The following is a 12382-nucleotide window of genomic DNA, read 5'->3' on the forward strand; positions in this document are numbered from 1 at the left end:
AACCCCCTCATTTCCATTGTGCTATACTTTGTATCCACACAAGGGATGTTTAATATGAGTGTGTGTAATACCCATAGTGTCATAGAAAACTAATTTCTTTGCTCTTTATAAAAAACTATATTACACTCATTGAGTATATCCACGGATTAGGTACGCATAAGAATCCTTGAAAGAAAACCTCTCATCCCGATACCTCTCAAGGACACTGTTGGAAATGATGTCTGTTCATGTATTTTTCTAAATTGGATGATTATTATGAGACATGAAAATGTCTGCACATTCGGGCAGCATAGTGGCTGGTGTGTAGGGCTCGGAGGGTCCTTAATGGGAGTGCTTACACAGTCTGACCAGTCAGAAGAGACTTGGTTGTGATGTCACAGTGGGCCAACATCACCAGGAAGTGGGAATGTCCCTAGGCAGCTCCTGCCTGGCCTGTTGTTATGGCAGCCAAGCCAGTCAATGGAAGAAGCTGTAGGAAGGTGCCCCTGCTTTATGTGGCAGCTTTCTCACTTAAGTGTGGCCTGGGGAAAACAGAGATAGGGACAAGAACAGAACATTGATTACTTGAGCTCATCAGGATTGGTGAATCCCAAACACACTCCTATCCCAAGATAGGAGCATGCACCATGATTTCAATTGTCAACAGGCCTTTGTACAACTTGAGTCTGGAACTCACCAACAAGCCTTGTCAGAACAAGCCTCTCATCATCTCAATGTGTGGCTGTCATGAATTCAGGGTCTCACCCTGAACACACAATGTCACGGTTTGATAATAGCAGCCATGCAAGGCAGGAATGGGGTTACATGGAGTCCCATTCACCTGTTGATCTGACATCACTGGTTGTCTAGCCATCAGGGTACATTGACCAAGGAAATGAATGTTGAACAAAATTGCCCTGGGTAAGCTGTGTTTCCTGGGGTTCATACTTTTATAAATTTAGGCATAAGGCAATATTTCTATCAAAGAAATCCAGCCGATATGAAATAATCCTGTGACTTACTGAGTGAGTTCCAGGCATTATCTTGTTACTAGAGATTAACACATATAAATACTTTCTGTTCTTTTAGAATTATACGTTTCTATGAAAAATACAACATTAGTTAGAGAATTGTGAGTTAAATGAATGTATATTCCAAATGAAAACCAGGAAAGATGGAAGAAATACTATGACATAAAGAGCAAGACAAAATACTCCTAGCAAACCTTTAATCATCAGATTAAGTTGGTTTTAAATTTCGAGTTACATTTTTCTATGAAATTTGGAATAATATACATATATGTATATATAAATATATATACAACCTATATGTGTATGAATATAAATCTCACTCAGGGAAAAAATGGGCATTCTTTTTTTTAACTAAAAAGAGTGCTAGATGTTGAGTAATCCTTTGAAATGCAGAGTAAAATCCAGGAATTCAAGGTTGTGTCAGACCTTCAACCATCAAACTAAGTTCATTTTAGAATGGGAAGTAGTTTTATAAGAAATTCTGAATAATAAAGACTGCATCATGCAGTAACATTAATGTTTCTACTGGAAAAACACCACTAACAGAACTGGAGCAATCTTGTGAAAGACTTGCTGAAGCCTATTAGCTGAACTAACTGCCAAATATTCAAGCTTACTATTAGTATGAATTTAAACGGGGAATTCATGTTTCTATAAAACTCATTAGAATATCTACAGCATTATGAGATAAATGTGATCTGAATTTTTTCAAACATAAAGGTGGTGCTAGCTGGGAAGTAACTGGTGAAATGTACCCTCTATTCCAAGACTTGATAGAGCACCAGAGAGAAAACCTTCTAAAGCTATTGTTTTATAAACATGAGTAACAGAATTCTGTGAAACTCACCATAACGAGAAATTATGAGGTGGAAGCACTGTTTCTCAAAGTGAAAAATGGAGATAAGTGGGGAAAAATCCAGAGAAATGCACAGTGAATTCCGGGAATTGAAGGGCTGGATTGATATCAACCATCAAACTATGTGGGTGGTACAATGGAGCTTACTTGATTCTATGAAATTTAAGCATAAAATGAAGGTATGAACAAACATGAAATTTTCTCCTAATCAAAACCAGGAGTGATTTGGAGTTATTCTGTGACATGTGTACTGAGATCAATGATTTGAACCTGTTGCCACATATTTAACATATTTCCCAAGTGGTTTCTAGTATCAGAGTTATATGTTTCTATGAAATTCATCCTACCTCAGCATTAAGGCCAAATGAGTGTTACTCCCATTGAAGCATGATGCTAGGAAAGGAAGTATCCTGTGAAATATACACTCAATTGCAGCAGTAGGACATATTTTCTAGATACTAAACCTAGTGACTGAGGTGGTATTAGAATGGGTACAACATATTTTGAAGTATTTCCCAGTTTTAGATACACTGTTGTGAGCTAAACAGTTGTTTCTTCTTTAGAAAGCCATGATACATTGGGAGAATATAAGTTGATTTTTCCTGGCAGAACTTCAACCATCTGAGATTGTTTATATAAGAGGTTACTGTATCTATGAAATTCAGAGTACTGTATGTAGTATTATGGGCCAAAATTAACCATTCTCCCAAATAGAGGCAGTGAAAGATGGCAAACAATCCAGTTTCCTGAAGATCATTAAACATTGGAGCTACTAAAAAGAATTTTTTTAGATGAAAGCCAATACATTCACTGACACCAGAATACTGAATGTTCACGGAACTAAGTCACACTGTGGGTGTATTTGTTTGTGTGGCTGCTGGTGTAGTTTCAAAATATTTCCTGTGTCTGTGTCTGTTAAATGCTCTGTTCCAAATAATGCAAGTCAGCAATGCCCCACGGAAGTCACTAATTTCAGTATGTCTCTATAGGCTATTCCAAAGGTCAGGTGTGACAACATGTCAGGTGAGGAAATGCACAGGATTCATTGAGTATTTCCAGTGTATGTTCAAAGATCTTGAGACATGTATCCATGTGCATCATTGGCTTGCTAAAAATGATTTCAATTACAGTGATGGCTTCCCACATAGACTCTGGTGAATTAGTGCTTATTTCTTCATTTTACTAAAGGTGGTAGTATACCTTCCTTTCAAGGACATTGTTGGAAATGATGACACTTCATGTATTTTTCTGTTATTTTGAGACATGAAAGTGTCCGCACATTCGGTGAACCCCGGGATTTCAGCTATTGTGCTTATCACTCCTCATGCTCATACCACAGGTGTGTTTGTGTGTGTGTGTGTGTATGTGTTTGTGTGTTCATATGAGTCTGTGTAATATACATAGTGTCATACTGAAGTAATTTCTTTGATCTTTATAATAGTTCTTAGAGTTCCCACTATTTCACAGTCATTGAGTATATCCACTGTTTAGGTGTCCATAAGAATAATTGAAAGAAAACCTCTCATTCGGATTGTGGGAATTGATGGAGTGCACCAGGGTGTTCTGGTGTTCAGGACTTCTCATCTGTTCAAGCTTGTAATTCAGTACATGGAATTAAGAAATTTTCTCACTAGACTATGAACAGTATGTCAGAACTTTAGTGTGTATGTGTGTGTTTGTGTGTGGGGGGGGTGATTTTTCTTGTCGAATTTGGAATTCACTGATTTTTAGAATGTATATTCAAGCCTTGAATTCTCTCTGAGTCACAACTTTGAGTCGCACTCACAGTGTATGTTCAGTTCCATGAGGAAGTGTACTCTTTTGTAACCCAGAGAATCTTTGCGGAAATGGATGTCCTTTCCGAGTGCTTCATGGTTTTCCACAATTGCTGGTGCTCCTGAAACCTTTTGTTCACAGGAGAGATGATAACAATTTCACTGAGTAGGGAGTACTAAGCATTCATGGAGTATACCCTGTGTGTTACTGTATAGTCTGCAGATCAAAGTGTATTAATTTCTTGGTCGATATAAAATGAATACATTGGTCACTTTGATGCTCTTGCCAGCACCAGAGAGAATATGTGTGTTTTGATGAAGTTAGGATAACAAAAGCCTGGAATTAAAACCTCCAGGTTTGGAGTGCGGTATATTTTGCATCCACACAAAGGAATATGCACCCAATGATTGGAGATGTAATTCTGCAAAAGAAATTTACTACTTTAATGATATTTCACTTTTCCTGGCTGATTGCACTGGAAAGGGCTTGAGGTGTTTTTCTACACACCAGTAGAAACACTTCCTATCCTCCAAAATGAAGCTTCTAGATTGGTAGTTGCATGGAACAGGAGAAGAATGTCATCTCAGTTGAACCTTGAAAAGGTGAGGAGGGAAACTGGAGGAGATGAGCCATCTTCAGATTAGAAGATCTTGCCTGTTACAGGCACTAAAGTGGCTGGTGTGTGGAGGGGGAGGGACCTTAGCGGAAGTGCTTATGCCATCTGACCAATCAGAAAAGACTTGGTAGTGATGTCATAGTGGGCAAACATCACCAGGAACTCGGAGTGTCCTAGACAGCTAATTCCTGGCCTGTTGCTATGGCAGCCAAGCCAGTCAATGGAAGAAGTTGGAGGAAGGTGCCCCTGCTTTGTGTGGAAGCTAAGTTAAGTGTGTCCTGGGGAAAATGGAGACAGGCACAGCAACAGAATATTTTTGACCTGAGCTGCTCAGGTTTGGGGAAATCCAAACACATTGCTAGCACAAGTTACTATGCCTCATGGTTAGAATTGTCCACAGGCTTTTGTGCAACTTGGGTTGGAACTCACCAAGCAAAACAGGCCTCTCTTCATCTCACTGTGGTGCATTGGCTGTCATGAATTCAGGGTCTTACCCTGAACACACGATGTCACGGTTTCATAATAGCAGACTTGCAAGACAGGAATGAGGTTACATGGAGTCCCAGTCACCTGTTGATCTGACATCACTTATTCTCTAGCCATCAGGGTACATTGACCAAGGAAATTAGTGTTGGATGAAATTGCCTTGAAAGCTGTGTTTCCTGGAGTTCTTATTTCTATGAATTTCGGCATAAGGCAATATTTCTATCAAAGAAATCCAGCTGATGTGAAGAAATCCTGTGACTTACTGAGTGAGTTCCAGGCGTTCATCTTGTTACCAGAAATTAATACTTATAAGTACTTTCTGTTCTTTTAGAATTACATGTTTCTATGAAAATTAGAAAAATAGATACTGAATTGTGAGTTCAATGAATGTTTATTCCAAATGAAAACCGGGAAAGGTGGAAGAAATACTATGACATACAGAGCAAGACAATAAACTCCTAGCAGACATTTTATCATCTCATTAAGTTGGTTTTAAAATTTCGAGTTACGTTTTTCTATGAAATTTGGAATAATATACATATATATATACATATATACAACATATATAGGTACATATATATATATATCAGTGCATGCAAAAATGAGCGGTTTTTTTTTTAATTAAAAATGGTGCTAGATAGGGAGTAATCCTTTGAAATGCAGAATAATATTCAGGACTTCAAGGTAGTTTCAGACATTCAATCTTCAAACTAATTTCATTTTAGAATGGGAAATTCTTTTGTAGCAAATTCTGAATAATAAAGACAGCATCATGCAGTAACATTCATATTTCTGCTCGAAAAATACCAGTCACAGAAGTGGAGCAATCCTGTGAAAGACTTGCTGAAGCCTATTAACTGAAATAACTCCCAAATATTCACCCTTCCTATTACTATGAATTTAAACGGGAATTTCATGTTTCTATTAAACTCGTTAGAATGTCCACAGTATTATGAGGTAAATGTGATCAGAATTTTTTCAAACTTAAATGTCACGATAGCTGGGAAATAACTGGTGAAATGTACCCTCTTTTCTAAGACTTGATAGAACACCAGAGAGAAAAGCTTCTTTTTTTTCCTTTTTTTTTCAGTTCATATTATTTATTGCAGTTAGCACACAGTTTAAAAATTCACCAACACACCAATAGAACAAAACTAAACAGCATTATAAGTTATTCCCCTCAGGAAAATAAAACAGACTGTGATTGTCAAAGCTAGCTGTCAGTCTAAGTTTTCGAACAAAGGAAGAATGCCAAACTAAGTAAAGGAAAAAGCAATCACTCACAACGACCACAAAAAGAAAATCCAAAAGAAAGTCCGTTTTCTCACAGACATTGATTGTCTTTTCTAAATTAATACAAGTTATTTAACATAAACTGTATTTTAAAAAAAAGCTAGAAACTCTTCAAGTAATTAAAGACAATGCTCCAAGGCCATTTTCACAGCTTGTTTGTTTGTTTGCTTTAAATGCAATTACAGCGAAATTAACACGTTTGACCAAATATTTCCAAAACAGTCCAGCAACACACAATGGAGTTTTCCATTCAGTATCTTAAGCACAAAAATAGGCTGTTTACAGTAGGTAAGGCGATCAAATGTTTTTAAAAAAAGGAAACCAGCAAATATCCTCCATGCTCCTCCCATAGACCTTATTTGTAAGTGCAAGACAGGAAAACAAACACTGTGCAAAACGCTTTCACACGCGTGCAGGTCATCAAGCCGTATGCTGGGCTGCAGACTCTGCTGCCAACACACATAGTCTACTAACCCCTTCCCCTGTCAATCAAGGCAGTCCAGTCCTTTCAGCCTGGGGCTTTCTCAGTCCATAGAATCTTTTCATGAGTAGGGGGTGTGGGACAGAAAATGGTGGTTAAGGAATAAGGTGAGAAAAAGAAAGGAGGCATAAAAAAAAGAAAGAGAGAATGACCTATTGTCAATTTGTGCAGTAGTTATTCTAAAGATGCTCAACTGAGTAAATGTGTACACCTAAACTCTGAGCTGGCATGGGTTCAGTGCAATTAGAAGTTTGTTATAAATGCACACTGCACATGCAAACCTTTAAGCCATTTGTAAACATTTATATGTTCCTTGTTATATAGCAGTTTTCAATATGCAGCTTAAGTTTTTACTCAGCTTAACAGTTTCAACCTATAGACAGTGGGAAAGTCAATTTAAATTTAAATTATATAAAATAAAAATAAAAACAGTGCATTTACGTTCTTCACAACACCAGGTTTTTTCCAAATGGTGCTATATTTCTAAGAAATTAAATAGTTTTAAACTCAGTCATTAGAGTTACACAATGCAAACAAAGACAAAAAATATATTGAAACTCATGCATTTCTGTAGTGTTAATATATACTTTTCAACTAAAGCATCAACACAACTTGTCAAGTTCTTTGACACCCCCCAGACTGTGTAATCAATTACAGTATATAAGAACAGTAATTCACATTTTTAAACACACAGTTCAACACTGCTGAAGCTGCACTATCCTTTTCGAGCTAAATAATTGTTTCTTTTCTAGAAAGCCATGATAAATGGGGAGAATATAAGGTGATTTTATCTGGCAGAACATCAACCATCTAAGATTGTTTATAAAAAACTTCCTTTATCTATGCAATTCAGAGTCCTATATGTAGTATTATGGGCTAAAATTAACCATTCTCCCAATTACAAACAGTGAAAGACAGCAAACAATCCAGTTTCCTGTGATCATGAAGAGTTGGAGATACTAAAAAGAACTTTACTTAGATGAAAGCCCATACATTCACTCACACCAGAATACTGAATATTCATGGAACTAAGTCACACTGTGGGTCTATTTATGTCTGTGGTCACTGGTGTGGTTTCAAAATATTTCCTTTCTCTGTGTCTGTTAAATGCTCTGTTCCAAATAATGCAAGTCAGTAATGCTTCCCGGAAGTCACTAATTTCAGTATGGCTCAACGTTGCTATTCCAAAGATAAGCTGTGACAACCTGTCAAGTGAGGAAATGTACAGCATTCATTGAATATGTCCAGTATATGTTTGAAGATCTTGAAACCCGTATCCATGTGCATCATTGGCTTGCAACAAATATTTCAATTACAGTGATGGCTTCATTGATAGACTCTGCTGAATTAGTGCTTATTTCTTCATTGGCCTAAATGTGTTAGTATACCTTCCTTCCAAGGACATTGTTGGAAATGATGTCACTTCATGTATTTTTCTAAGTTGGATGATTATTTTGAGATATGAAAGTGTCTGCACATTCAGGCAACCCTGGATTTCAGCTATTGTGCATGTCTCTCCTCATGCTTCTAGGACAAGGGTGTGTGTGTCTGTGTGTGTGTGCTTGCCTATGCATGCGAGTGTGTGTAATACCTATAGTGTGACAGTGAGCTAATTTCTTTGCTCTTTATAAAAATTCTTAGAGTACCCTCTATTTCACACTCATTGAGTATATCCACTGTTTAGGTATGCATAAGAATCCTTGAAAGAAAACCCTCTCATTCTTATTGTGGGAAATGATCGAGTGCACTTGGGTGTCATGGGGTTCAGTGACTTCTGGTCTGTTCAATGTTGTAATTCAGTAGATGGAAGTTAAGAAATTTTCTCACCAGGTAACAAATAGTATATCAGCACTTTGTGTGTGTGTGTATGTGTGTGTTTGTGTGTGTGTGATTTTTCTTATTCAAGTTGGAATTCACTGATTTTCAGAATGCATGTTCAAGCCATGAAGTCACTTTGAGGCACAGCCTTGAGTCTCACTAACTGTGTGTGTTCAGTTCCATGAGAAAATGTGTACTGTTTTGTACCTCCAGAGAATCTTTGTGGAAATGAATGTCCTTTCAGAGTGCTTCATGGTTCTCCACAATTACTGGTTTTCCTGAAAGCTTCTGTTCACAGGAGAGATGATAACAATTTCACTGAGTAGGGAGTACTAAGCACTCATGGAGTACACCCTGTGTGTTCCACTATAGTCCTCAGATCAAAGTGCATTAATTTTTGGTAGACATAAGATGAATACCTTGGTCACTTTGTTGCTCTTGCCAGCCCAGAGAGATATGTGTGTTTTGATGAAGTTAGGAAAGTAAAAGCCTGGAATTACAACCCCTTGTTTTCCAGTGTGTTATATTTTGCATAAACACAAGGGAATATGCACCTAATGATGGGAGATGTAGTTCTGGGACAGAAAATTCCTGTTTCAATGTTATTTCTGTTTTCCAGACTGATTGCACTACAAAGGGCTTGAGGTGTTTTTGAACTCACCAGTAGAAACACTTTCTATCCTCCAAAATGCAGCTTCTAGATTGGTAGTTGTATGGAAAAGAAGAGAAATGTATCTCAGTTGAACCTTGAAAAGGTGAGGAGGGAAACTGGAGGAGGTGAGCCATCTTCAGATTAGAACATCATGCCTGTTACTGGCAAGAAAATGGCTGGTGTGTGGATGGGGAGGGGCCATACCGGGAATGCTTAAGCTGTCTCACCAAGCAGTAAATACTTATTAGTGATGTCTCAGTGGGCCCACATCACCAGGAACTGGGAGTGTCCATTGGCAGCTCCTGCCTGGCCTGTTGCTATGGCAGCCAAGTGAGTCAATGGAAGAAGCTGGAGGAAGGTGCCCCTGCCTTTTGTGGTAGCTTTCTCAGTTACGTGTGGCCTGGAGAAAACAGAGATAGAGAAAGAAACAGAACGTGGTTGACCTGAGCTCGTCTGGATTGGGGAATTTGAAACACACTGGTAGCCGAAGCTACCATGCCTGATGGTTTGAATTGCCACAGGCCTTGTGCAACTTGGGTCTGGAATTCAACAAGCAAAACAGGCTTCTCTTCATCTTACTGTGGTGCATCTGCTCATGAATTCAGGGTGTCACCCTGAGCACATGATGTCACGGTTTGATAATGGCACACATGCAAGGCAAGAATGAGGTTACATGGAGTCCCAGTCACCTGTTGATATGACATCAGTTGTTCTTTAGCCATCAGTGTACATTGACCAAGGAAATGAATGTTGGACAAAATTTCCCGGCAGAAGCTGTGTTTCCTGGTATTCATATTTCTATGAATTTCAGCATAAGGAAGTATTTCTAACAACAAAATCCAGCCAATATGAAATAATCCTGTGACTTACTGAGACTGGTACTTATACATACTTTCTGTTCTTTTAGAATTACACATTTCTAGGAAAACTACCACATTAGATCGTGAATTGTGAGATAACTGAATGTTTTTTCCAAATGAAAACAGGGAAAGATTTGAGAAATACTATGACATACAGAGCAAGACATATAACACCTAGCAGACATTTAATCATCTGATTAAGTTGGTTTTAAATTTCGAGTTCTGTTTTTCTATGAAATTTGGAATAATATACATATACATATATATACATATGTACAACATATATATGTATGTATATATATCTCAGTAGGAGCAAAAATGAGCATTATTTTTTTAATTAAAAATGATATTAGATGAGAAGTAATCCACTGAAATGCTGAGTAAAATCCAGGACTTCAAGGTAGTGTCAGACATTCAACCTTCAAACTAAGTTCATTTCAGAATGGGAAGTACTTTTGTAGGAAATTCTGAATAATAAAGACAGCATCATGCAGTAACATTAATATTTCTATTCGAGAAATACCAACCACAAAAGTGGAGCAATCCTGTGAAAAACTTGCTGAACCCTATTTGCTAAACTAACTGCCAAATATTCCACCTTACTATTACTATCAATTTAAACATGAATTTCATGTTTCTATTAAACTCATTAGAATATCAGCAGCATTATGAGGTAAATGTGATCTGAATTTTTTCAAACTCAGTAGTGGTGATAGCTGTGTGTAACTGGTGAAATAGTCTCAATTCAAAGACTTGATAGAACACCAGAGAGAAAACCTAAAGTTGTTGGTTTTTAAACATTGGTAACTGAATTCTATGAAACTCACCATAATGAGAAAATATGAGTGGAAAGGAATGTTTCTCAAAATTACAAATGGAGAAAGGTGGGGAAAAATCCAGAGAAATGTACAGTGAATTCCGGGAATTGAAGGACTAGACTGAGATCAACCTTCAAATTATGTGGGTAGTAGAATTGGGCTTACTTGATACTATGACAGCAAATCATAAAATGATATTATAAACAAATATGAAATATTCTCCTTATCAAAACCAGGAGTGATGGGGTGTTATCCTGTGACATATGTACTGAGATCAATGATTTGAACCTGTTGCCAGATATTCAACATATTACCCAAGTTGCTTCCAGTATCAGAGTTACATTTTTCTATGAAATTCACCCCACGTCAGCATTAAGGCCAAATGAGTGTTACTCCCATTGAAGTATGATGCTAGGAAAGGAAGTATCCTGTGAAATATACACACAATTGCAGCAGTAGGACATATATTCTAGAGATTAAACCTAATGACGGAGGTGGTTTTAGAATGGGCAGAGCATATTTTTAAGTATTTCCCAGTTTAAATACATTGTTGTGAGCTGAATAATTGCTTCTTCTCTAGAAAGCAATGGTATATGGGGAGAATTTTAGTTGATTTCTCCTGGCGGAACTTCAACAATCTATGATTGTTTATAAAAGAAGTTACTTTATCTATGCAATTCAGAGTCCTATAAGTAGTATTATGGGCCAAAATTAACCATTCTCCCAAATACAAGCAGTGAAAGATGGCAAACTTTCCAGTTTCCGTGTGATCATGAAAAATTGGAGCTACTAAAAAGTTCTTTAGTTAGATTATAGCCCATACATTCACTGACACCAGAATACTAAATATTCATGGAACTATGTCACATTGTGGGTGTATTTGTGTTTGTGGCTGCTGATGTGGTTTCAAATATTTCCTGTTTCTGTGTCTGTTAAATGCTCTGTTCCAATTAATGCAAGTCAGCAATGCTTCCCACAATTAACTAATTAAGGTATGGTACAACGTAGCTATTCCAAAGATCAGCTGTGACAACCTGTCAGGTGAGGAAAGTACAGCACTCATTGAATATGTCCAGTGTATGTTCGAAGATCTTGAGACATGTATCCATGTACATCATTGGCTTGCTACAAATGATTTCAATTACAGTAATGGTTTCACGCATGGACTCTGGTGAATTATTGCTTATTTCCTCATTGGCCTAAAAATAGTAGTATACTTTCCTTCCAAGGACATTGTTGGAAATGGTGTCACTTCATGTATTTTTCTAAGTTGGATGATTATTTTGAGAGGTAATGTGTCCTCACATTCGGGCAACCCCAGAATTTCAGCTATTGTGCTTATCTCTCCTTATGCTCTTAGGAGATGTGTGTGTGTGTGTGTGTGTGTGTGTGTTTGCATATGCATACGAGTGTGTGTAATACCCATATTGTCATAGTGAACTAATTTTTTTGACCTTTATAAAAATTCTTAAATTACCCACTATTTCACAGTTATTGAGTATATCCACTGTTTAGGTATGCATAAGAATCATTGAAAGAAAACCTCTCATTCGGATTGTGGGAATTGATGTTGTGCACCAGGGTGTCCTGCGGTTCAGTGACTTCTCCTCTGATCAAACTTGTAATTCAGTAGATGGAATTAAGAAATTTGCTCAATAGCTTATGAACCTTATATAAGAACTTTGTGTGTGTGTGTATGAGTGTGTTTGTGTGTGT

Source organism: Castor canadensis, chromosome 7, assembly GCF_047511655.1.
Source record: "Castor canadensis chromosome 7, mCasCan1.hap1v2, whole genome shotgun sequence".
In the NCBI taxonomy this organism is placed as follows: domain Eukaryota; kingdom Metazoa; phylum Chordata; class Mammalia; order Rodentia; family Castoridae; genus Castor; species Castor canadensis.